Source organism: Salvelinus sp. IW2-2015, linkage group LG6.1, assembly GCF_002910315.2.
Source record: "Salvelinus sp. IW2-2015 linkage group LG6.1, ASM291031v2, whole genome shotgun sequence".
Lineage (NCBI taxonomy): Eukaryota > Metazoa > Chordata > Actinopteri > Salmoniformes > Salmonidae > Salvelinus > Salvelinus sp. IW2-2015.
The window spans coordinates 4518915-4525902 of NC_036845.1; positions in this window are offsets into that span (position 1 = coordinate 4518915).

Here is a 6988-nt window from a genome sequence, read left to right on the forward strand (position 1 = left end):
GTAGGGTTGTTTAGGTTCTCTGTGACTGCATTTAAATAGTAATTTGATTTGGACATCCTGATCAGTCCTGTGCATTTGATTCTTAGCGCTCTGAAGGAGGCCCAGTCAACAGGAGCATTTGTATGTCTAGCTTGAGCCCAAGAGATATTTCTCTTTCTAATTAATTCTGCCAAGTTATCTGAAAAACAGGGATTGGCCCTTCCACTGATTCTAAATTTCGATCACAAATCAAAACAAATTTAATAGAAAAATAGTCCCAGGCAGTGTCAACATCAGGAATCAGACTCACTCTGTCAATATTATGGTACAGATCATGTAAGAACGCTTGCTCATCAAACTGTCTAAAATGTATTTGAAATATAACAGGGTTTGGCTTGGTCATTTTCATATATCTAACACAAGCTATTGCACAGTGATCACTGACATCATTACAGAATATCCCAGTCGATGTGTATATGTGAGGGGTCTTCGTTAGAATAATGTCCAATAGCGCTGATTTGTTAGGTGTTCTATGATTTGGTCTTGTAGTCGCATTAATTAATTGAGCGAGATTCAGTTGAGGAGATTCAGTTGAGGAGCATAAACCGTGGATGACTGAGGAGGAGTGCCAAGATGGCTGTCCGGTGGCTTCAATACAGCGCCCCCTGTCAGTTATCCACGGTTTATACACATCATTGGTTACAACCCACATTGTTGTTGTTTATTTGGTAGGCTAGTCTTTTGGATGCATGGCTATTTTACAGTCTCTGGGCTATTTTTTAAATATTTTACTTCCGGTATGGCTGCAGTAAATTTTGGCCAGCAGTTTGTTTGGTCGCTGCCAATTCCTCCACCTGGTTAAACTCCTAAAATGTACTTAATAACACTCAAAACATTATAGCGGATTTGGGGGGTAGCCCAGATCTGGATTCTCAAACGTGGGTCCAGCGACTGTCAAGGAAACTACTTAACCATTACGCCAAGAGGTCTGAACCCCTTGATGAGGTTGCTTGGTGTTGGGTTAAGACTGCTCGCTACATTACCCCCTCCCTTCAGGAGAGCGGGTCCCCACGCTTCTCTATAGAGCTTGCCAGCTTGTAGTCCTAAAACCCGGAAATAAGTTACCTCTGTTTTTCGTTCAGCCACCCCTATGTGAAAAATGAAATTGGGAATTAATAGAGTTTTAGAATAAACTGCAAAATAAGGTCTGAGGTTAAAACACAGGCTTAAGTTTTGTTCTATGAGATAATAGCAGTCAGTTAACATGACCTTTATGAATTATGAATCCTTTATGTGCTTTGTGTTGTTTATCATTACATAAATTCTTCAAAACATAAAATCTTCTAAGCCTGTGTTTACCACAGACCTTATTTTTAGCCTTTATCCAAAAAAAACTTAGAAAATGCCATTAATTTCCCCCATAGGCTTTGTCCAACGAACCATACCAGCGGGAAGTAGGGGTTACTGAGGGTGCTGTAGCACCCCCTGAAAAATCAGAAGAATAAAAATAATACAATCATTTTTTAATAGATTTTTTTTTTTTTWATCAAAGTTGTGCACTGGCCCTTTGCTTGTATTAGCGAACCAATATAGACACCTGTAGAATGGGCCAAAACCTTTTCACAGCATCTCTGCTTTGGCAAAAAAGGTAGTTGTATAATTAAGAAAAGTATCTTGCAGGACTCAATAGTTTTGTACATTGTACATATGCTGGTCATCTAGGTTTGTACCTGTGGACTTTACATCACCATGAAGAAAAACAATGCACAATACAGTAATTGAGTATATTGGGACGACAAGTGATTTATGATGATGTGATGAAGTGCCTCAGTTGGTAGAGCATGGCACTTGCAATGCTAGAGTTGTGGGGTCAATTCGCATGGGGGACCAGTATGAAACACTATCAACATTGATGCACTCATTACTGTAAGTTGCTCTAGATGAGTGTGTGGGAAAGGAACAAATAGACCATTAAGTTCTCACATAGAATGAAATATTTCAAGAAACTGAAAAACATATCAAGCAAGTATTTTTCTATTCCAGAAGTATTATCAGATGAACTGTTTTATACAGATAATTATCAGACTCAAGTTACAAATGCTGGTAAACACTCAAATACATTTAGTTAAAAACAATTCACAAAAGTACTACACTGGGCCTTTACTAGTCCTGTATTAGCGGACAGATATAGACATTTTCAGCGCAGGCAAATTGCAGCGCCCCCACCCACAAACGACTTCCCGCGGCTATGCAACAAACCATGGCAGAGTTCGTGCCTACAAAAAGACGCCATTACTATTTCTCTCTATATCAAGTCTCTCAAGTATACACACCTCTATGATGACCTCACTGGCGTCATCCCACCTCTGACACCAATGTAGTGAACCGGGACTAAAACCCAGGTCCAGCGACTGTCAATGCAACACCTTAACCGTTACACCATGAGGTCCAAACCCCTTGACGAGGTTGCTAGGTGTTGGGTTAAGGTTGCTACATTACCCCCTTTCCTTTGGGAGAGCGTGTCCCCACACTTCTCTATACCAAGTCTCTCACGTCACGTGTACACACCTCTCTGATGGTCTCACTAACAAATGTAGAGGTAGCCCCAACTGGGCCTTGAACCCTAGTCCAACAACTGTCAAGCCAACACCTAGTCCAACAACTGTCAAGCCAACACCTAGTCCAACAACTGTCAAGCCAACACCTAGTCCAACAACTGTCAAGCCACATACCACAACGTCAACAACATTACCAGCAAGTGGTCTGTTAAACGCCATTACAATGAATATTGGAAAGAGGTTGTGCTATGGTGTTGGTAAGTCGCTACAATATGAACGACAAACAGCATTCATTTCAACAGTGGCATTAAGAACATGTCTGAATCTTTAAGAACCAGAGGTGAAACAGACACTGGCCAAACAATTAACGAAAGCACGAAAGCAACTCATCGATACAGGTATGTTGGGAGCAACAAACATTAGATTTGATGACTATTCTGAATTAAATTTGTCCTGAAACAAGGCACTAACGGATTAGAGTTTAACTTATTTAATCAAAATCTCTGGTAGGCCTATTGTAACAGTATAATACATACATTAAAGGTGATGACTAAATTGCAGTCCAGCCTAATTGTCAGTGGGAAAAAAGGCCTACTATGTTTCCAAGTATTGATCTTAGTTCACTCCATTGGAGGGCAGTGTTGAGCATGAATACTTCACTGTGTGTCCTCCGAAGTTGTGAATCTGTGGCTGTCGCCATGAGAGATCAGTGGTAATCTAATAGACTCCCTTAGAGTCAGGACAGATGCCATTTAAACTCTGTTCTCACCTCCTCCTCTCCTCACTGTCCTTTCTCTCTTGAGGTCAGGACAGATCCATTTAAACTCTGTTCTCACCTTTCTCTCCTCACTGTCCTTTCTCTCTGAGGTCAGAACAGATCCATTTAAACTCTGTTCTCACCTTCTCTCTCCTAACTGTCCTTTCTCCTGAGGTCAGGACAGATCCATTTAACCTTTGTTCTCACCTTCTCTCCTCTCCTAACTGTCTCTTTCTCTCTGAGGTCAGGACAGATCCATTTATAACTCTGTTCTTCTCACTTTTCCTCCTTCTCCTTATGTTCCTTTCTCTCCTGATGGTCAGGACAGATCCATTTAAACTTGTTCTCACTCTTCCTCCTCTCCTAACTGTCCTTTCTCTCTGAGGTCAGGACACAATCCATTAAACTCTGTTCTCACCTTCTCACTCTCCTCACTGTCCTTTCTCTCTGAGGTCAGGACAGATCCATTTAAACTCTGTTGTCACTCGTCCTTGACTCTCCTCCTGTTCCTTCTCTCTGAGGTCAGGACAGATCCATTTAAACTCTGTTCTCACCTTCCTCCTCTCCTCACTGTCCTTTCTCTCTCACACACTCTCTCTCTCAGTCACACACACTCATACACCCTCATACACATGCACGAGCACACACGCACACGCACACGCACACAGACACACACATCATATTCATCAGCTTTTGTCAAGGATACCAGGTGTTGTGCTTCAGGATGACATGTGTCATTCCATAGCAAATGCTAACCTTCACGTTCCCTGTTCTAGTTTCAGTGACATTTCCATGCTTAACACACACGTCTTCTGAGAGCAAGGCAGGACCACCACCCCTCCCACCACGGTTCACTGACACATACTTCTACTGAGGCAAAGTATTCTCACTGCTCAACCCAATAGAGACAAAGACAATTTCAGACAAAGAAAAGCAGAGCTTAATTTGAGGTGATTACGTCCCGATTGGATTAAATAACTTTTAATTAAAATTGCTAAGTGCAGTTGGGGCCTTTGAATTGCAAGGTTTTGGGGATGGGGAGACTGTCTCTGCATGTAAATGAGATTACTCAGTGCTCGATATGAGGACTCTGAGGAGGAGAGAACTAAAGAGTCTTAGGAGTGGTTTATTTAGTATAATAGAGTTATATAGCGTGTAAGCTATGTTATTTTTCTCCCTATTAAAGGGACATATTAATTCTTAAGTGACATGGTTGCATGCAAAACGCCCTGTGAAGTTCAAATGACAGATTTACAGGACGGTACTCAAGCTTCGGCACTTGAATCAGGTCATAATATTGCTCTTTGGCTATAGACGTGAGTGGAAATATCAAGTGGCCCTGAATGATGAGTCTCACTATAGAAGCTGGGGCCGGGAGTCACATTAGAGATGATATTATGGTAACAATGCAATAACACATGACCTTAGCAACCCCGGAGGCAATCAGAGACGCATGGCATGTCCCTCCCTCTCAGCCCGCTCGTCAGCCATGCCATCTCTGCTGCATTACAGCCTTGATAAATACAGAGAGGGATGGGTAAGAAGAGAACAGACCAGAAATTAGGGGAAAGCAAACATGCGAGCGAGTGTGTGACACTCATCACTCTCCCCCTGATCAGTTAAATGAATGTTTAATGCAGAGACATAGACATCCCAAGTGCCTTCAGTACAATCGCCGGACCTGTCTGACCATGATAACTGAGTGAGTGATTAGGGGAGGAATGCTGGTTAGCATGCTACTGAGGATGCTCTCCTCTCTTCTTGTCTGCCCCGGTTCTGATGTAAATGCGAGGACAACTCACCGCACTAATGAAGGCGCTGTCCTCTCCTGTCACTGGGTGACATTGGGATCGCTCTCTCTATCTCTGACTCACACTACTAACTGGACAACTGTTTCTACTGCCCTCCCATGCCACCCTATGCCCCCCACCCATATTCATTCTGATTCACATCCATACATAATCTGTTGATTCTTTAGAGCAGGGGAAGTGGAGGGTGTGAGGCGTATGTAAAGGACTAGTGTCTTTTTTCTGTACCCCCACTTCCTGTTTTTGACTTATGGAATTAAAATACACAGAGAATCTATTAGGCTCCCCAGAACTTTGCTGTTTGAGAGACTGCAATGCCCCAATCCTGCATGATTGTCCCTGGTCAGAGCACATTGGATTAATGAGATGGCTTTGGGTTACTTCCCCAGGTTGGCCAGACAATAATAGTGTGAGAATCGCCTATGCGCAAAGAGTGAGAGGGAGAGACTTTGCATGGGTTATCCCAGAAAGAGGGATGCAGATTGGATTTCCTTTCTACCGCTCCCACAAAGGTATGCAAGCATACCTTTGTGTTTTCTAACAAACCAAAATCCTCATAAATTGATAGCAGCCATCATATCATCGTTGCAATGATAAATGATCTAATGACTGTTGTTATGCAATCATGATTACAATGTCTATATGTGAGGTCTGTATCTGCTCTCCTATCATAGTATGAGAGAGAACACATCAGCAAAATACTAGAACCAAACTCTCCAGGATGGGTTTATACAGAATGTCAAGGAATCTAGTTAAATGTAAATGAAGGCAGCCATTTAGCCAGCATTTTAGTATCCACATTGTAATGTACATAGAGCTGTAGAGGAATGAGCCTCGTCAGAGTGAGAAGGCTAACGGTCCCTCCAGACGTCACCTCCTTTATCCTCGTTTTAACTGAACGAGCCATGATTGATTAGCTCTCTCTGCCCATCCACTTTGGCAGAGAACACTCAAGCCTGGCGGATTCTCTTCATCATTTTCTCTCTGGGCACACTGCATAATATCTGCCTACTGCTATCACTGTGAAGAAGATGGTTATAGGAAATCACAAAGGACTGGCTGATGATCCAGTGTGATAAGTAGATGGAGATCTCCCTCCAGCCTTGTAATGACAGAGGGTCAAAACGTAGGAGAGACACGGCCGGGCCCACACACCTACCTACTGTATATCTACAGGGCAGGCGTCCCCTGCCCCTGCACAGTACTGCAGGGGTTCTCAAACATCTACCCCCAGCTGTTCCATATATTTCACCTGTTCCACAGCTAGCACTGCTGAAACAAATAGTCAACTAATCATCAAGCCCTTGACTAGGTGAATCAGGTGAGTTAGTTCAGGTTCTCTACAACCCACATATTAAGGATGAGAGATCCTCACATTACTCACTCCATCACATCTCCCCATCACCACACACACAAATACAGGACATTCTCTGAATTCCTGACATTTTCCTTCAGATAAATCTGTACTAATCTTTACAGTCTATGCTGTATATCTAGAATCACCCTCATTTGTACATTTTCCAAGAAAACTGTCTTTGGAATCTTATCAAAGGATTTAGCAATTGTCTCCTGCTGTTTGTTACAGGGCCAGAAGAAAGCTGTGAGCAGAAAACTCTGTTTTAATATTTAATATTTCAGGAACCGCTGAGCTTTGTTTTATGGTGCTATGTATCTGTCGGTGTCCCTAGGCACATTTCATTCAAAGGGATTGGACTGTGCAACTAAACATTCACTCACCTACACATTGTGAGTGTGTGTGTATGTCCATGTGTGTGTGTGTTCCACCCCTGTGTCCATGTGCAGTATGCCCGTCATACCTCTATTTACTCCTGCAACCATATGTAGGATGTCTGGACTGATGTTTAGAAAATAGTCATCCTCACTTA